Source organism: Mytilus edulis, chromosome 5, assembly GCF_963676685.1.
Source record: "Mytilus edulis chromosome 5, xbMytEdul2.2, whole genome shotgun sequence".
Taxonomy (NCBI): Eukaryota; Metazoa; Mollusca; class Bivalvia; order Mytilida; family Mytilidae; genus Mytilus; species Mytilus edulis.
This window is the reverse complement of record NC_092348.1, coordinates 39,740,390-39,762,216: the sequence shown is the minus strand read 5'-3', so window position 1 is coordinate 39,762,216 and position 21,827 is coordinate 39,740,390. Positions and strand designations below refer to the sequence as shown.

At 33.6% G+C, this 21,827-nt stretch overlaps 1 long non-coding RNA gene across 1 annotated transcript; it reads right to left on the bottom strand.

Annotated features, from left to right (window-relative positions):
• Nucleotides 1–8,932: 8,932 nt before the first annotated feature.
• Nucleotides 8,933–18,973, bottom strand: LOC139523646 (uncharacterized). The gene is made up of 3 exons (XR_011664658.1): nt 18,830–18,973; nt 17,765–17,837; nt 8,933–9,914 (listed from the first exon to the last, which is right to left on the bottom strand). It is a non-coding gene; the product is annotated as an uncharacterized lncRNA (long non-coding RNA).
• Between the last annotated feature and the right edge of the window lie 2,854 nt (nt 18,974–21,827).

The following is a 21,827-nucleotide window of genomic DNA, read 5'->3' as shown; positions in this document are numbered from 1 at the left end:
TGCCCAATGTTCTTTTTTCTTTTGTTTAAGCACACATCTTCCCCCTCCCCCACAAAAAAATGGACTCTAATTTTGGATTTTTTGTCATATTATTCCCTATACTTTATATTTTTGGACCTTATCTGCATTCGGGGCCATCATTTTCTATTATGTGAATCCCACACAGACCCTCTAGTCATTTCAGTTAAATATCTCAGGAATAAACACAATTTTGCTCAAACTTTGAAGTATGAACTCGTTTAAAAACCAAATACTTCCCTGGCGACCATGTCATAAAATAATTTAAAGGGATTTTTTTTTAATAAAATTGCAAATTGTTAGGTGAGACATTCTCGTGTGTCCACACTAAAACACTCAAATATGTTTTATGAAGCAACAATAAGAAGCATCTTCATTATTATAGACAAAGATAACTTATTTGCCATATAATTTAATAGATTTATTTAGTCTCACTATTTGTCTTTCAAAGTACATGTGTAGAATAGTTTGTTAATTATTTATAGCACCAGGAACATGGACTTCTTAGTGTTTAATTGTAATCGCTAAAGTGATAATGTTTTAAAATAATGTTTTAAAATGACGTTAGCCTTTTTGTTGTGTCTTTTTTAAATACTAAACAATTTCTGAAGATTTCCGCTGAGAATTCAGCCAATCATGAGGTCACAGTGCACTCGTGCCATATGACAATCTGTCTCGTGCAGGTCATACCAGGAACCAAGATTTTACGTTTCCCGACTATAACCCTTAATAATGTTATACACTTCCGAACTTTCATTTAGGTGGTACTTTGGAAGTGAAGAATGTAGTACATGCATCTTGAAGATCGTGGAGTAAACCGATAGTGTGTTTAAATTTCGTGAGACTTAATTATGTTATTCTAAAAGTAATGTAACTTTGTTATTAGTAAAACATTCTTGAAAATCGACATCTAAGCATTTGCGCTGAAGGACATAATTTAAATAAATACTTTTTTAAAGAAACTACGGACCCTAAGAAAAGAATGTTACAAATCGAACATCTGGTAAAAGAGCTAGTATATAACGAAGCTTATATCCTGTTTTTTTTTTTTATATTTGAGATGCATCTGATCAAGTTTAAGGTAAAGTTGGCCCGGCATGGCAAATAAAAACGTTAAATCATTTTAAGAAAAACAACCCAAAAACAGTCGTTACATCTAACGTAATAGCTAGACGATACACATTCCTGTACAAACAAAAAAACGGAAATTGAATAGGCTCTTATTGGAATCTGGGTACTGAGACATAAGTTTACATGATAACAGAAATTCAAAATGATGTTTTGTTAAAACAAGATTTGTTTTGCATGTGAAAACATATCACTTAGTCGTAGTAATTATCGGGGTCATCCTGGCAGTAATCTCCAATTATCACCAAGTCAATGTCATTCAGTAACAGTATAAACCTGACGTGTAACCATATGAGTCTGTCCCAGTGATCATCAATGCAATTCCAACTAGCTAATTTAAAAGTTATCACCAAAGTAATCATGTTAGTTATCCATAGTAATCAACAAAGTAATTCAAATCAGCTAAAGTAATCACCAAGATCACAATATTAGTCAGTTTCAGTAATCACAAAGGTCACAGTATCAGTCAGCCTCAGTAATCACCAATACAATTCCAATAATCTAAGATACAGTAATCACCAAGGTAATCATGTCACTTAGCCCTAGTAGTCACAAAACACAATTGCAGCCAGTAACAGTAATCACCAAGGTATTCGTGTCAGTTAGTTCAGGTAATCAACAAGATTATCATGTCATTCAGCTCAAGATGTTTTCAAGAAAATTCCAAGCAGCTAAAGTAATCAACAAGGTAATCATGCCACTTAGTATGCCACAATGACGATGTTATTTAGCTAATTTTATTACTAAGTTTATAATGTTATTTATCCCTAGTAATCATCAAGACAATTCAAATTAGCCAAAGTAATCCCAAAGGTCACAATGTCAGTCAGCTCAGAAATCACAAAGACAGTTCCCATTAGCTACAGTAATAATCAAGGTCATGATGTCATTCAGCCCCTGTAATTATCAAAATAACTGCAGTCAGCTACAGTTATCACCAAGGTATTCGTGTCAGTCAGTCCTAGTAATCACCATGGTTATCATGTTACTCATCTAAAGTAGTCCCCAACACAATGCCAATCAGCTAAGGTTATCATGTCACTATTTCCTAGTAATCATCGATACAATGACAATCAGTTACGCGGATACCACTAAGGTAATCATGTCACTCAGACCAAGTTATAACAATAACCTTGCCATTCAGATAAAGTTATGTCCTAGGTAGCGATGTTAGTCAACTGCGGTAATCACCAAGACAAATCAAATCAGCTGAAGTAATCACCAACGTAATCATGTCACTCAGTCCCTGTATTCACCAAGACCATGCCAGCCAACTTCAACAATCACCAAGTAATTATGTCAGTCAATCCCAGTAGCCACTATAACAATTCAACTCAGCTATTGAATAATAACCGTTAGCCCCAGTAATCATGAATTTGAAGAAACAAGATAAAATGTCAATTAAAAGAGAAAGTCATCAATTGAGCAACAATCAAGATCAATGAGGGAAAACTTTTAAAATGTTCAAATGTGTTACAGATTATTACAATCCAGCTGAAGATATGAAGCAATTATCAATCGGTTTGATTTTTTTTCGAAACACGTGAATTTGAAATCTTTTCAGAAATATGATTACTTTTTTAAAAACACTGTTTCCAAAAGAATTTTGTATTTTATTATACAGTACTTTCAAATTTTTTGAAATGCATTCTAAGCATCATATATTGTAATGTTTCAACGAAAATAGACGAAACAAACCCAACAAACTGTAACAACATATATGTCAAACACGTCAGCCATGTAGTTTTTTTGTTAGAAATATGTGTTTAACACAAAACGGGACATGCGTAGGTGTCTACTTATCTTGTATCCGTTCTTTTAGGTGTTCAAGTAATTTGTTCTCATTAGCAAAAGAATGTAAACATTTTGATGTTCGGTTAAATAATATAAATTGATGTATAATTAAAGTTAAAAAAATTTAAATGTTTGAAGTTTGAAGATTAAAGGAGAATGTATGATCATAAAGCCATTTTTTCTGGTTCGTTGAATTCGAAAACAAAAAATTATTATAAAGTCATCAATTATATCCTTTAGACGTCCGCATATATTTACTTTGTTAAATTTTGTCCTTTGTCTTACATGTACATATTTGCATTGAGGCGTTGTATTTTGTGCCAAAAATGCCAAGAATTATAACCTGACTTTGACTTCATCAGCGGTAAGTTTTTATTTGGTGGAGATACTCTGACAACTGTCGGCAGAAAACCAAAAAATTCAAGTCAATTAAAAATGATGTGGGACGAATTTTGTTCTTCAAAATTATCTATATGAGACAAATCTTTTTACCCCAAAAAATAAAGTTAAAAGATACATGCATTGAATAAAAAAGTAAATCTTTCGTAGTAAAATCTTGGGTAAATATCTAGTATGTCAAACATATACCAAAGGTAGGTCTTCTTTGAGCAGGACAATTTGTTAAGCAATCCTCCTATTTTGCTAAAGCCGTTATTTCTTTTTAATTTCTATTATTTTCGCGTTTTTCTACATTAAACAAACATAATAAATCAGTGACCGCTGTGAATAATAACACGAATCTTAGTTATTAATTTCAATTATTTTATATACATATTTATATATACATTGTATCGGCCGGCCGGTGTAGTATGTGGATAGTTAACTTGAAATTGATAGTAAATAGCAAATAAAAGTTATCTGTAATACATTTTATGTTCGTATTAATACAGAAAAAACGCGAGAAAAAAAATTTAAATTGAAAAAATAAAGTGGGATAAAAAAAAATTGTCTCTGTCCAAAATACCTATAAAAACTACGTGTAAATGGACATTTAAAGATTTATTTATATGTCAATTTTTGCATGTTTATCGTTTATCATATTACAGTAACGTTACAACGAAGTGCACTAACTTGTCGAAATTATGATATTATTTTTAAATTATTTAAAAATTCAATTATAATAAACAAATTATACACTGTTCAGAACGGCTTGAATAATTCTATTATTTTTGCCACTTTGTTTCTCGGTCTTATTCCACTCCTTCCAGTTCTGCTAACTTTAGATACATGGCATGTATTACTGACCGAACAAACGCAGGTGAGGAAAAGAGGTCAGTTGTAAAAGAACAGAGAATGATTAGAATGAAGAAAAAACAGTTAAACGAAAAGACGACTAAAAGTAAGATGAAAGACAAATATAAATACCCCCACCATAATCCGTGATTCGATATAACTAAAAGTTACATTTTTATCAAGGACACTCATCGGTAAAGGGAAAACAAAAACAAATACAGTAAATCGTATAGTGACGTTGATCATACCCGTAGCCGGGGTGGGGGTGGGGGGGGGGGGGGGGGGGGGGTTCGGACGAACCCCCTTTGAAATCAAATAAGCACTGTTAAAGTCAACGTTTTGTTCAAATTGTGACTGTTAAAGTCGAGTTCATGAGTCCAACGAACCCCCCCCCCCCCTGGAAATTCCTGGCTACGGGCCTGTTGATATTTGGATACATGGAGAGCCACACATCTTGAGAAATTAAGTATAGAAGAAAACTATTTTTCGACAAAAAAATTTAATGTATTTTTCGACAAAATGTATTTTTCGACAAAACATTGTTATGATAAACGACCCCCCCCCCCCCTAATAAAATACCAACACCCCACTTTTTTCGTCGTTCCTGTCTCACATTTGGACTAATAAGGGACCCGTAGTTGCTTACCGCTTCAGTCTAGTTTACGTTTTTAACGATAAAACTACACATCTCAATTCAACCCAATTTCTCTAAAAACTAAGTTCGGAAAGTTTTGTCCGTTATGGATTTTAATAGTTTCTTTATTTCCTGTAAATCCGGGCGGGAAATCATTATTTACTTCGACTTTCGAGTCACCAGCTGGCTCTTTTTAACCCTAACTTTTCTTTTGCTCCTCATTGCACTTTCTGTTGTTTTTGTGACAAGTTTTCAGGAGAAAGAGGAGTAAGGTGGGTCGGTAAAAAAACTTGTCTTGGTTGGAGCACACACGTATATTAGCAAAACCTGTTGGATAATGATGTTATTAAATCACAGAAAACAACGATTGGTTTTCGTTTCCATGTTGTTTATACTGTGGTTAGACATTGTTTTCCCGTAGCAGTTTTTGTTGTGTTACAGTGCATATTAATTGCAAGTCTACAACACGCCACTTTTCGAGAGTAGAGCTGGTAATGTAGCCTTGCTAACAATTTTATTTACGTTGACTTTCGTGGAAACATGAATTTCAAAATAGTACATGTCATACCACACAATCTATTTTTATCACACAGTTCACCTGAATGAAATCAACAACTAAAAATTGCTACTATAGGATCGTATAGAGGTCATTTTCTAGATTGGGATTTGTCTATAAATAGCATTACAATTTGAGAAAATCCGTGCTAATAAGTATAAGCTCACTCTATGAATAGATTCATGTATATGTATAATACATATGTTCACGATATTATTGACAGTTTTAGATGTTTATATTTGTTCTATTTTGCAAGTGTCATGATATATTTTATTGATTGGAGTTGTTTCCCTTTGTGTAGTAGTTTTACATGTTCATCGAAATAGTTTTAATGATATTAATAAAAAATTGAGTAATAAAAGATGGCTTTATGAAATAAACTACATGCATTAATTTAAATATAGAGTGATTATAGTTAAATGATGTTGTATTTTGTAAAAGGCCAAATAAATTAAAAGATACATGTATGTTTCCTATTAGGCCGAAAAAAAAAATACATCTTTGAAAAAAATAGAGGAGGTAGGTTTGTATTTTTGCTTATTTTTGCCATTTTTTTTTACATTGAGTCTATGGGAGGGACAATCTGACTTTAACACTTGCTTATTGATAAATGGCAAACAAAACTTTAAGGGTAAGCTTAAAAAATAGGGAAGGTAGCGTAAATTAATAGGAAACATCTCTTTTTTTGGGCTTACCTTATCCTCCCAATGTTTAAGCTCAAAATGAGCCTACCCTACAGTTTTGTTTAACCACATCGAAGACAAAGATATGTTTAAGCTTTTGGCTTATACACAATTTATTGGTCCAACGTTTTGTTTAAATACATGTGTGAATGAATATCACCACGAGAAGCAAGTCAGTCTAATTTTAACGTCCAAGCGCACGTTTTTTCAATCTCGCAAGGTAGGAAATAAAATTTAAATTGATCCTGGTGTTTTTTAACGGTTCTTTTTTTCTATTAGATAAATTAAGTTGAACTGCTAGTTAAATTTTAAATACCAGAGGCGGATTTAGGGGAAAGGGGGGGGGGGGGGGGGGCAGGGGCAGCTCATCTTGTCAATGTCTTCACAACAGACGTCTCATAACACAAATGTCTAGGACAACGCGAAGAGTATTGTGAACAGACATTGCTTATCTTTGCTGAAACACACGAAAACATCTTAATATAAATGGTTAAAAAATTTGCTCCAGATAAAGTACGAAATTTATTATACCGTATAGCGGGCTGTTTTCGCTGGTGTAAAATTAAAGAATTTTCATTGAATAAGTTATACTTTTTTTACTATTTTGGCGGTTAGTGTTTTGGCGGATTCAAAACTTTTATCAATGCCTTTGTACTTGCACTTTTAAATTGGTGAAATTTATTTTGACTATTTTGTTCTATTTGCGAAAATAAACGAAAATAATCCGCTATACCGTACTACAAATAACTTAGAAGTTACCGATTCGCCAGAATGTATTTGCAATTGTAGTCAAGCCAATTTCGATGTTTCATTGAAGGATTATGATTTAAAGTCAAGTATTGTCCAAAAAAAATATCATCGAGTGGTTGGGGCAATATGTGCAATAGATTTGCCATAGGCAGTTACGGTAACATTTCTTCTGTAGCACACTCGGTATCGTTAACTTGGATATGTATGAAAATACATGATGGCTCCTTTCGAAGCTGAGACATTTTCACATATGTGGTTAAATTTTCGGAGTACGAAGTGAGATTCATTTCCCTGTTAATTAGCATACTCGGAAAATCGTTTCGTGATGCAGCTCCCTGCGGTAAAAATATCTTTGAAAATTTAATATTTTGAATAATTCAATAACTCCATAGTTTTATTAGATTATATAACATGGCATTATTTATCAAATGAATTATCAACCCAAGGTTCAACATCAGCCCAAGAGCCGATATTGACCGAGGGCTGACAATACATCTGATATGAAAAATGACATGTTATGATATTTTATCATATGCTTCAACAATGGAGAAACATAACAGTTTAATATATTATAAACCTTTTTTCGTGGTTCTCACGTAGAAGTTCAAAAAGTGAAAAGTTTACGGACGTCGGACGCCAAATGTAGAACATCCGATTGGAATTGTTTTTGAAACATATGCCTCAATAGAAGGGATAAAACAACAGCATGGTTTATTTTTATATTGACGATAAAGAAAAATCAACAAAACATAATGAACACTGTTTGTGAAATTTGTAAAGTAACTTTCTAAATTATCATGCTGGAAACTTTTCAAAATGCTATTATTTGAACATTTTTTTATTTTTTTTTTATTTAACATAATATATTATCCAGTATCGTAATAATTAATTTGTACTCTACTTTGATTGTAATGCTTTTCACTGAAAATGTGCCATTGAGGTGTATTTTCCGGAATGCCGGCATGACGGCGTGCACAAACGTAACGTCTGTAAATTACTTTTATCATTGACGAAGTCGGCATTTCCCCCCAGAAAACCAACGCGTAATAAAAACACTGGACACTTAGTTTAGCACATAACTTTAAACATAAACATTCAACATATTTCTTTTCATTTCATACAACAATGTGCAGCAAATGCACATTCTGAAAAAATCTATAAATATATGCTAAGAGCAGTATAATAGCAACAATAAGCAACTATATCGTGGACCCTATTAAGAAAATAGCGTTAAAACGTCATTTCTTTAAATTGTAACATAATAGTTGGACATCCAAAAAATTCAACCTGGACTATCGAATCATTCATATTTTGTAGATATTTTAAAACCTCTTGGTATGCACATTTGGAATATCAAGTTATTTTGAAATGAAAAAAAAAATAGCAATTTCACATTTGTTTTGACCGATTCCTCCATATTCAAATATTAATCCTTTCAAATTAGTACTTCTTACACATAACAAACTGCATTCCAAACACATCCACCATGGCCGTTTTAATTTTGTTTGGCGGTCAATTTCGTATAACGTCGTAGTCCGAATCTGAAAACTTCTACTATACGAAAATGCGGGAAAATAAGTTTAATTTGTATGAATTCTAGGTCAAAACTCGTTTTGCTTGCTTGTATAATGTTACAAGTTTAAGCGCATGTTACAGTTGCCGTCAACTTTGTGCACGCCGTCCATGCGATAACGTTAAGGAAAGGCATGTGATAACAATCGAAGCATGTGATAAATTTTTTATATCAGCCCGCTCAACACCATTTCGGGAAAATATGGAATTCACGTTAATTCAATGCTGTTATCATACTGTAGAAATTATATGTTATTTGCTCTAAGTATATGATATATATAGATTCTACCACTGCATCGAGTGTAATACGATAATTATCTACTCGAGACAGCTAAATTTTCAAATTTAAAACGCGAGGTTTGACCGAGCGTTTTAAATATTTAAAATTTAACTGCCGAGAGTGGATAAATATCGTATTACACGAGATTTGGCGGTGGAATCTGTTTCTCTAATGATTTTCTAACATTATGCAGGCAAACATATTCCTTCTTTTCGAATGATCTACAAAAAGATGTGTTCTTTTTATGTGACGTCATCAGGCATGGTCGCCTTTTCCATGCCGTCACAATAGGAATTTCAGAGGAAAGCAAGAAAATTCGACGTCATAATCGGATTTTAACCAATGAAGTACTGAGATCAAACGAACCATACGTTGATTAAATTTTTTTATACAATGGGTGTAGAAAGGGATAAATTGACGAAGAATTAGAGAAACAAATTTATTCCATGGTCCTCTACTGTTTAAATCAACTCAGTCACTTGTTTAAAATAGAAACAGATTCAATATCATTACACAGAGATTCTTCCTTTACTTACAACTATTATGAATAGCAGATGATCTGAATTGCAATCACATTTGTGTTTGTTTGTTTAAACTCTGACTTGACTTCGGAAACTGTTAAATTTATCTTGTAATATTACAAACAATCTTAAAGAGGAGAACTTTATTAATCTCAATCGAGTTCAATCCGGAGCGAAGCAGATATCATATAAAAACTCAATATATAGTACTACATGTAGTTTACAAAAAGTACATGGAAAATGAAAGAAGGTGAAGAACATCATTAATTTAAATACTTTATCAGGTATTATTGCTATAATTTCCACCCAGAGAATGTTGTTCTGGTATGACTGTTCACGCTCAAGATTTTACCCTGGTGTTCAAAATTATTCCTGACGTATACTTCCGTGCCTTCAGATACGTACTTGATGATAAAACCTGTTGAACATGCGTCATCATATAATGTTTCCGTATCTGTATGCAACACGGCAATTAAGGAATTGCCAGCCATTAATTGCGTACCATATTCTCCGTAATTTAAAGGACCACCGTCAGTAGTTCGCGAATCGACGCAAAAAGTCCAAGTGAACCCGTAAACACCCGAGGAAGGTGCTGTAAACTTTCCTGTTCTGGTACTATAACCAACACCATAATTTCCCTCTGTTCTGTCGAATATAATTATGTCTCTGTTAACCATAGAAGCACTCTGGGAATTTGCACTGTCTTCTGATATGTAAGATGAAAATGCAACTTTGCAAGAACAACCTGGAAGAAAGCAAAGCTTGCATCATATAAAATAATTTAATGTACATTAAAGCGTCCTTGCTACCGTATGGAAATATAGTTTTGGTATTCTCATGCAGCAAAATATAGCGAACAGGCATTGAATAAGAATATCCTCAACTAAATTATTGTTTTCACCTTTTTGAATGACTTTTAAACTGAAGTTGCGCGATGACGTAGAATATACGGACTATTTAGTTCGTTTATATGTTTTGAAGTTTAATGTGACGTCTTTTTCACTGAACTTAAACATTGTCTAGGGGCCAGTTGAAGCCGGCCTACGGATTCTGGCTTTTCTAGCTGTGTTGAAGACCCATTGGTGTACTTTGGTTGTGTTTCTGTCCTTTGGTCGGTTTGTTGTCTCTATGACACCATTTCTATTCCCAATTTATCAATACCTTACAATGAATAAAGTTTTCCTTTAAATTGAAACACGTAAGCTGCTAACTTTGATGAAGGTTTATCTTTAAGTTTAATTTTGATCATATGTTCCTTGTTGTTTACTGCGAATATTTCACATTTTCCATGAAATCTTGTATTATATCTGACATCATGCAAGGCCCAAACATGAACGCTCTTATTAGGCATGTCATTATTTTAATATGTGATTCTTATAAATTCTATATATAACTTTTGGACTAGTTTAAATCTCGGTCTATTTCTTAAATTTATTCTTCCATACTTTTGATTTTTTAACCCTGTATGCTAACATTCCCATGAAAATTTTAAAATTGTTGGTACGCACATTGAACGACAAATTTATGTGACGTATAAAATTTTCTGACGTCAGACACTGAAATCAATAAATGTGTTCGTAGATAGTAGATGTTTTTGTGTTCTGTTAAATTGTTCCTTTTAAAATTGTTAAACGATGATGACTGATGTACCCATATTTTGACTATTTTATTTATTGTGTCTGTTTATTTAACGCATCAATGTAAAAATATCGGAAATTGATGAGACTGTCATTAATGTGAGAGGGTTAGCGCTATAGAACCAGGTTTAATCCACCATTTTCTACATTTGAAAATGCCTGTACCAAGTCAGGAATATGACAGTTCTTGTCCATTCGTTTTTGATGCGTTTTTTTTTATTTTGCCATGTGATTATGGACTTTCCCAATTGATCTTCCTCTAAGTTCAGTATTTTTGTGATTTTACTTTTTCATTGATAAGATTAAGTGTCAACATTTCTTAGCGTAAATTTTCCAGATGCATACGTGGCCATCCATCTTCAGACACGGGTTTCACTTCTTTTGTTGGTTTCTCTTTTTTTCTGTGGCCATCCATCTTCAGTCGTTTTCCACAACCGTTTATAATTTCATCAGTTTTTGTTGTTTTTTTGTGTTTTTTTTTTTTAACTGTTTCTCAGGTAAGATAGGGAGATGAACATTTACTTAATCTTATTGATTTTTATATCAGGCACCAGTTTTTCTTCGGTTTCTGGTTACTAGTAGTTCATTCATGATAATGTATCTTAATCATACATGGGTTTCCCTGGATTTTATCTAGCAGTTATGTCATATTTCTAAAGTTGTAAAGAAAAGCTTTGTATTAGGGGTTGTGCTTAATTAAGTGGTTTACTGAAAATTTTCACTAGTGGTTAGTGATCGCTTTTTACCTCAACTTGTCTCTGAACACATAATGATTGAACTTTTTGCATCCAAAAACAATAGCCAAAGTCTCTTTCTTTATTTGAGCATATCTTTCTAGATTGGAGTAAGTGCTCTTTATGAACAGGTAGTAGGCTTGTCGTTTTGAAGAAACACGGCACCCAAGCCTTTCGATTTTGCGTCACCTATCAATACAAGTAGCTGCTTTGGATCATTAGGCGCATTTGTGGTAATGCCTATGAATTTGTTAAAACTATTGTCGTGTTATTTTCCCAGCACCAATAATTAATTTTCTTCTAACAGTTCTCTCAATGGAGCACTGACATCTGACATATTAGAGAGAAATTTGCTTTGATAAGTTACGAATCCAAGAGATGCATGTTATTTTTTCTTATTTTCTGTTATTTTTTTTCCTTTTCAAGGTCTGGTTTCAACCCATGTTTAATAGTAATTGTGTCCACAAACTCAACTCCATCTTTCCTGAATGGACATTTTTATATATTTAGTATTACATTTGATTGTGTTGATCTATTTTTTTTTCTCAGTCTCTCTTCATGTTTTTGTATTGTAGCTCCTTATATAATATCTACGATTAGTTCTGCTATTTCAATACTTTTCATGATTTTATTTACTAGTATTATTCCTTTAAAAATTCCCAGAATTGACCTAATTCTAAATGAAGCTCTCAATAAGCAATACTTTCAAAATGGTGCATTAAAACATATTAGCTTGCTGCTGCCTTCATTTAGTTTTAAATGCAAAAATCCTGACGTTGCATCATTTGTACTAAACACTATCTAATTCTTATTTGAAATATTTGCTACCACATTCTCAGTATTTATATGGTGGTGTTCCCGACTGACTGCTTTATTTAAGTCCTGTGGGTCGATACATATTATTGCATCTCCATTTGACTTAAATATTCGGTTACCTTACTATTGACTCATGAAATAGGAATGTTTCTACTAAAAGTTACTCTCAGTCGTCTGTCTGTATGTCTGTTTGTCTCTGTCATGAAAAAAATCCGAAAAATCGGAAAACAAACGTAAACTAGGAAACTGACAACGTAAAAAAAACCAACCCCAAAACTCTCTGTCATTATAAAAATTCAAAAATGATCCACATGAAAATCGAAATGTAGATTCCTACATTGGCATTGGCATTAAATGTTGTGTATCCATCAAAGCACATTTGAGATAAATTGGTGATTGAATCCTAGAAAGACAGACTGGCGGATAAGTTGAATTTTGTATCTTGCCTTGTAACTCTAAATCCATCTATCGCACTTACTGCTATTTTAAACAGTGTAAATGTCTGCCTATATATCCGTATCTGCTATTTAAAAAAAAAAGAAATGAGATATGATACCCAATAAGGCAATATGTACCAGAGTTCAAATAAAGTGGATATGAATAATTATAGGCAATCGTACAGTCTTCAACATGAGAAAAACCCATATCGCACAGTAAATAGTAGTTTCAGAAAATATTGAGCAAAATATTAAGTAAGTCTTCTGATATACTTTCAGAATGTTAAAAGTAAAAAGGAAATTAAACATATTGAAATATGACCTGAAATCGCTTGAGAATGCTGTCGATAGCGTCAAGTCTGGTCAGATGTCTGTTAGAAAGGCAGCGGAACATTAGAACGTGCCTAAATCAACCGTTGGGGATAGAGTGATAGGAAAAAGAAACATAGAGGTTGGTAGAACCAGCCCTACCATTAGAATTTGAGAATTCAATTGTGAAATCTGTCAAACGGGCATCACAGTTAGGCGTTGGCATTTCACGCAGACAGCTTCTTGTGGGAATTGGAACATTAGTTTAGAAGCTTAAGATAAAAACGCCTTTCAAAAACTGTATACCAGGAAAAGATTGGTGGCAGAATTTTAAAGAACGTCACACTGACCTTGTCATTAGGAAGCCTGACAGAACAGGATCTCTTAGATGTAGGATGATGAACAGACAAAAGGTAGAAGAGTATTTTCATGCATTTGAGAAAACTGATTGAAAAGGATATTGCAAAGAAACCTACAATGATCTGGAACATGGACGAGACTGGTAAATCATTTGAGCACGATCCGGTTAAAGTATTGGCAGAGAAGGGTACTACAAATGTTCCCGGTCGGACAAGTGCTATGAGCAAGCACGTAACAATTATAGCTTGTGCCAACGCGGAGGGGCATAAGATGAGTTCACTGCTAATTGTTACGGGAAAGACCGAGAGATCTGTATTGTAAACCAACTAATTTTCGCGACTTTCGCGAGTGAAACAATATCGCGAATATAAATCGTCGCGAATATGTAAAACTTGGATTTTTACTTACATAACTTCACCGAGTAAATTTGAGAATCGCGAAATGGACTAGAAAGGGCTAAACGCCAAATAAAGTATCCGCGAAAATAAGTTGGTTTACAGTATTTGGATTTAATACCACAGAGGCTCCGAGTTGCACTATGTGGGATTATCAAGAAAGTGGTTGGATGAGCGACCGAATCGTCGAGAAATGGTTTAAGGAGATTTTCCTTAAACAATATGGAGGGGAGCGACCACAGCTATTGATACTCGACGGACACTCATCACATGAGTCACTGGCTTTGATCCAAGAGGGAATCAGGGTAGACATAGTAATTTTATCTTTGTCACCACACACCACTCATTATTTACAACCATTGGATCGATAAGTATTTGGCCCATTCAATAAACAATATGATAGAGCCTGCTCGGAGTTTTTGCAGGAGAATATGCTACACAAAGTTAACAAATGGACATTCCCAAGTTTGTTTAAAACTGCATCGAATGAGGCTGTAAGCAAAGAAAATATCAAAAGTGGATTCAGAGCATGTGGAATATGTCCCTTTAACCCTCATGCCATAAAAAAGGGAAAAGATTTAAAACGGTATCTTTTTTATCTAATAAACTGTGGCCTCACTGGTATTACAAAACTAATTGTCATCTTATGAGGATGACTACAAGACATGATAATGTCAAATTTCGCTGTCAAAGGATGTGCTTTTATAGAGATTTTTGGAACGCTCGAATCTTATACAATTTTGATTTTGTTTTTAGACATATCATAGAAATTGACTGCCGGAAAAAAGTGACTGTTTGCTTGAACCAGTTTGAAAGTACGGATGTTACAATTAAGTCCTTATATTTGTAGACAAAACAAAAAAACGACAATCAAAACTATGATAGGATATATTTCAGATTTATACGCGGGATATGTGAGTAACTAGCAACAAATATTGACCTTGACTTCAGAAATTGCTTTTTTTAATTTTGTTAAGCATACAAAAAATCTTAAATAGAACTTAATTAATTTCAAATGAGTCCAATCCGGAGTGAAGCATAAATGAAAAGAAAATTAAAAAAAATAATCCTACAGTATACAATATACAAAAAGGACATCTCCAACTACATGGAATATAAAAAAAAGTTCAGTCTACGTTTGTATTTAGAGTTTTTGAGAAGTCGAATACTATCATTAATTCTAATATTTCATCACTTATTATTGATACAACTTCCATCCGGAGAATGTTGTTCTGGTATGATTATCCGCGCTCAAGATTTTGCCCTGATGAGCATAATTATTCCTGACATAAACTTCCGTGCCTTCAGATACGTACTTGATGACAAAGCCTGTTGAGCATGCGTCATCTCCTATCATTTCCGTATCGGTATGCAATACACCAATTACGGAATTGCCAGTTAATAATTCTGTGCCGTATTCGCCGTAATTCAACGCACCACCGTCAGTAGTACGTGAATCGACACAAAAGGTCCATGTGAACCCGTAAACACCCGAGGAAGGAGCTATAAACTTTCCTGTACTTGTATTATATCCAACACCGTAATTTGCCTCTGTTTTGTCGAATAAAATAATGTCTCTGTTAGCCATAGAAGCACTTTGTGAATTTGCACTGTCTTCAGATATGTACGATGAGAATGCAACATTGCAATAGCAACCTGCAAAATAATCAAATATTTCACCATAATTAAATGTACATTAAAGCGTCCTTACTAGCATTAATTGCGAGTATTCTCAGATCTATACTTTGTGTCTTTTGTATATCGATGGAATTATAAATACTCTGATACGTCCAGTCTGCGATTTTGTTAGATCTTGTCTTGGTTTTTTTTATCGATCAATTAAGGTAAGACCTTTTCAAAAGATTCGCATACTAGTAGTTTGTTCTTATCATCGAACTGTTATACTTCTGTCTCAGGTTAGGGTGGGTTGGAAATTTCAAAAATGTTACTAACTGTATTGCAGTATTTTTATAAGAGACATCTAAGTTTGCTTCATTCGCGATAATCTATATTCGAGTACTTTTTCTCGATTTGAAATTTTAACTATAAAATATGTATAGTAAATCAATTATCAAAACATTACAATGAGACAATTAATCACTGGAATTGAATTCATCTGCCATCTTACACAAAGGTTTATCTAGAAGTTTCCTTTTAATCATGGGTTCCATTTTGTTAGTTTTCCTGTTGTTTACTGCGCATCTCTTACATTTTTCTAAGATATCTTGTATGTCTGACATTATGCCAGGCCTATAAATGAATTCTCTTGCTTTGGTTTTGGATAACACTATTTTTTATATGTTTTAATGACACAATTTCTTTGCGTACGTGTTGTGGAATTATAAGCTTCAGTCCTTTATAGATTAGCAATAAATGTATTTTTTAACTTCATTTATTAACTGTCCATAATGTTTCACTCTGTTTGCTAGTTCCTCTTTTTTCTGTGGCCATCCACCGTCGTTCGTTTTCTTCAACTATTGCTGTACGTTTTTGGAACTTTTGTTAATATTTCTCGGGTGACATAAGAACAAGAGCATTGAACTCAGTCCTGTTTTTTTAATTATAATTCTTCCTACATTTTAGTAAGTATATTTTTGACAATGTATCTGATACATACATATATTTTCCTTGGTAATATCGAAGCTTCTGAGGCTGTTTTTGTTTTGGCATCCAAAGACAAAAGGCAAAGTATCGTTTTCTATTTGTGCATATCTTTGCTGAGGGAGTATGTGCCCTTGATGCATTGGCTAGAAGCTCAATGACTTGAAGTTATATGGTATCTTAGGCTTTCGAGCCTAGCTTTCGAAAAAGATGTATTTTTGGTTTACAAAACTCACAAAGGTTAAAACATGTTTCTTATTTTTGTTTTCTTTCTTTTTCTGAACATCACGCACATTTTAAGGGACTAGTTTCAATTCAGGGTAATGTGGTCAAAATATATTTTTTTCCCTCAATTGACATTCTGATTTACTTAGTTTTAAATTGCAATGTCTTACCCTATTTAACTTTTTTCAATCTCTCATCACGTCTCTGTACTGAAGCTCTCCAAATGAGTACTTCATCTACGGTTACTCCTGCTTCTTAAATTTTTTTTTTTTGGTTTACGTCAGCACTCGGAATTGACGTAATTACAAACGGAGCTAGCAGAAAGCGATACCTTCCAAATGATGCATCAATATAGCTTACTGCTGCCTTCATCTAGTTTGAAATGCCGATATCCTGACGTTAAATTTTACTTTTAACTTTAGTATTTTAAATATTCGCTACTTTATCCTACACAGTTAGTGTGCCCGGTTGATTTATTTACTTAAGTCCTCCGGTTCGATGCAGATTCTTACAGCTTCATTTGGTTGGCTGAACCTCATTTACCACACTATTGACCCATGAAGTAGGTTTTTTTCTGTCTGACCATTACTCTTAGTTACAACTTCGGTCAAGTTCGAACTTGTTTAAGCGAAACTTGCAGCTCCATTGGTTGGTGTACCACAGAGGTACTGATTGGATCTACATGTATTTTATTATGCTTAACTGGTAAGCATCAAAGTCTAGCAAATAGATCTGAATATTGTGAATCTAGTCTATACACTATTTTGATTAAGCCTCCTTCTGTGCATGCCACAGCACTAAATACTGATTGATAGTTTGTATTAACAACATACAATTGCATATGATATTTACCGCTGGCCATTAGGCTAAATAATCAGAGTTCTCGACAAAAAAAACCCAACCCTGGTGGTCCTTGAAGAAAAAGCCTGACTATTAATTCTATTTTAAAATAACAAATTTGCATCGTTCCTTTAAAAACTTTTGTAGTCCAAATCTTTGGACCGCTACTTTTTGAGAACTCTAGATCTTTTAACGGCATTTAAGAAAAGAGAGTAATTATAAACTATTGATAGCAACTTACCATTACAACTGGATATAAGCATCATCACAACTAAAAAAGCTGCATTGCGTGACATTTTCACTGGCGTTAAACCCTGTTTATATAAATAAGTTGTTCATTTCTGTTTTGTAGAAAAACCCAATAGAAATTGAAGAGTGCTGTATAATATAAGTGAGAAAAAAAACATAAATCAATCCATGACGACGGATATGCTCCAATTGTCGTAGCTTCAATCCCGAATTATGCTTATATACGGGTTTTACTTACACGAGAAATACGACGGATACTACATGTGAAGCAGGATCTCCCAACCCTTCCGAAGCACCAGAGATCATCCCCAGTTTATGGTGGAATTCGTGTTGGTTCGTTAGTTTGTATGTATGTGTTTTTCTTTTTTCACATGTTTTAGCCATGGCGTTTTCGTGTTAATTTCGACTTATGAGTTAAAGTTTGAATATCCCTTTGGTATCTTTTGCTTCTCTTTTAAGAAGGATCTGCAAAGTGGTTCGTCCTGGATGAAGTGCGAACATATGAATACAATGTGTATTGTGTAGAGATAGAAATTATGCCATCAAGCTGTTACAGTACAAATGCAGAATGCGTGAAACACATGACATCAGATTTAACATTCTTGTCCGCTCGCATATATATAACGACGTGTACATAAATCATATTATAATATATACTACTGGATGAACTATATTTCTAACCTAAGGGTATCCCTGATACCTAAACGAATGCCTTTTCTATAACGGAGTACGGATAGTCCAAATACGATACCTACATGCACTAGTAGCATCATATTAATAAGCTTTTCACAAGAATAGATTATAATACTAATAATATTTTTATTTATAGTTTTTGACACATACTTTTTTTGAACAGACGTGTTAAAACACACAGAATAAGTCGCATACCAATCCGAGTACTCGTTATTTTAATATTTGTTCGACAAAATATCATGGATAATGGATTTACCTATTGATAAAGTTAGAAGTATTACTTAACTATCTTTTTTAAAGATCCTTGTAATTAATTTTTAAAGTATAATTATAAAACAAAATTATTACAAACATATTTTCTTACCTATTTGTTTTCCAAAAAGCGGTACCAATTACCTTGGAACGAGTGAATATTGTCTTGCCCCACCTTTTAAAAATTACAGGTGACAAATTTAGGAGTAAACGGGTAGATGTGTGCACGACAATTTCGAAGTTTAAATGTTGTACAATCGATAACAATGTTTATAGTAATTTATTTAATATGTAAGTGTGCACCAGCTAATTATACTAGTAATTCACCAATGCAAAACTTATAAAACTTATATTAAACATGGAGAATATTTGGTGTTTACTTATTTGTTTTTTATTTTGTAATATTTAATTTAGAACAATATAAATCAAAAACTATATGTATTCTTACTTCATAGAAGATGAAAATAATTGCAAAATTGAACAAATATATATAAGTTATTTAAAAATTCAGAATATCATAAATTAATTAAAAATATATTGATATAAAAATAATTCCATATGTTAAACTTTGTTAAAAAGTTTGGGTCTTGTTCTAAAATCAGCAGACCTTAGGGTGAGGATATTTGTGTTGATATAGAAAAAAAATATAGCATTGTCCATATTAAAAGTCTTCAAGTATACTTTCATTTCAAGCAAAAAAGGGGGAAAGGGTTTTTTTTGGAAAAAGTATCATAAAAACATCTAGAAGTAGAAAATCATTTGGGGGTGGGGGGGGGGGGGGGGGGGTAGGGGGGGAATGTTAAGCTACGTCGATTGTACAGATGATCAATGTAAAGGCTGGAACGCTTAGCAATAACGAGTGGGATCAAAGATTTTTCGAACCACAATAGAACGTGTTTGTATGTGTAGGGTTACATTTCTTCTCTGTAAATTTGTTAACTAGCAAAATAAAAAAAAACCAGGGACAGTGTGTCGGTCTAGTTTAGCATTTTAGGACACGTTTCATATTCATTTACCACCAACATGAACTCGTCTTGAATATAGGAAAAAGAAAAAAAGTGTGGCGATGTGTTTCAACTTAAATAAAACATTTTGAATGACTGATGGTGTATTTAGTAGGTCATATTTACATATATAAAAACTTATACAACTGCTATCATGTAATTTCAATAAATACTTTTGATTTGGTATTGTTAAACAAACAACAATAACATTGTGCATTTAAGAACAGTACCATGATAACATAGTGATTGACCGTCTGAACTTTTGTTCGCCGCGATATAGCATTTTTGTGCTAATGCGGCGTAAAGCAACCAACAATCAATCAATCTGAACTTTTGATGTGGGACTTTCGGAACTATAAAATTTTGTTTTTAATTTCATTTGGGTAAATCAGCTAGATTTTTAATATTTCATTTTATTCGTATATAATTATCTTTTATCAGTATCGTTGCATATCTTTAGATTAAATACATTTTACCTGTCTGCATAGAATTGTCAGTTTCAGAGAATAAAAAAATTATTTTAGTTCGAAATAAAAAAATTCCTGTCAGCATAGCTATATTATTTAGTCATCATTTTTTTTTATAATCAAACTTTTTTTGTAAGCCCCCGCCACAGTACCTCAAGACCATGACGATCCAACTGTGATCTATATAATAAAAAAATAAGATCGCGGTTAGATCATGGTATAGTCTGCTTGAAAATTCTATATTTCATAGTTTCAACGTTCATAACACAAACTTGCTATGATCGTGATAAGATCTTGCTACGATTCCACTTTGATCTTGTCACGCTTTTGCTACATCTAAAAAGACCCTACCACGACGCACACGATCTTTGTAATGTGGCGTCCACACAGTGCCGATTACGAATCACCAAACGAAAAGTCAAAAAGTCGTATTACTTTCCCCTATGATCTTGAATGTCCTATCATTGTCTGCACACAGTCGTATACAGATTACTACGAATCGAGAATGGTAAGGAGAGGTTGCCTAAAAAAAAGTAAAATCACAAAAATACTGAACTTAGAGGAAAATCAATTCGGAAAGTCCATAATAACATGGCAAAATCAAATAACAAAACGTATCAAATACGAATGGACAAGAACTATCATATTCCTGACTTGGTACAGGCATTTTCATATGTAGAAATTGGTGGATTAAACCTGGTTTTATAGCGCCAACCCCCTCACTTTGATGACAGTCTCATCAAATTCCGTTATATTTACATTGATGCGTTAACTAAACAGACACAATAAATAAAATAGTCAACATATGGGTACATCAGTCATCATCGTATAACAATTTAAAAAGGTAAGCAACACCGACAGTAAGGTGCGTCCCGTAACCTACGGGAAAACAGTCGATTTTGTAAAGTCGGATTACTGCCGTGACTATATCGTGACAGATTATGTTGTATCGGATCAAAATCATTACAATGTTCTGTTTTCTGGACGGTGTCCTGTTGAAAGGACATGATCTGGAGAAGTTTTACCGATTGAGTGCTGATTGCATCAAGTTCTTGCCGAATGCGAACAGTTTTTGTTTCGGAACAGTTCCGTTATAAATTCAGCACACTATACAGGTCGGAGTCCCGACAATTACAGAACACGATTTGATGGAGTCCAAACAAAGCCGTTTGTTTGCAATGCGGTACAAGAGAATGTGTTAGGATTGTGTTCCGTTAGTACCTAGTCATCCCGAATATGGAGATAGTTTTCAAACGGATATCTTCCATCTGTTTCTTTTTACTGTCTGGTCTTTTTCGGATCGTATTCGGCAGAATCGGAAAGCTGTAGGGACATATTCGGTCTTTGTTGTAATACCATATGAAAGATACAAACCAAACTGAATTAATAACTGGATGATCGGGACAAATTCTACTAGAAACGACTGAATTAGGACGCTTCCAGACCAATATCTGATTAGTGTCGTGATTTAATACGATGCTTCTACGCCAATCCCAATGAAACTACGTCCTTAGTACGAACTTCCTACGCTTCTTCTATGACTTGTTTATAGTTACGACTGCACTACGAATATTTTGAGCATGTTCAAAGTTGGTCGTTGACCTCCACAATAATGAAAACTTGGCACGTCCTAACTACG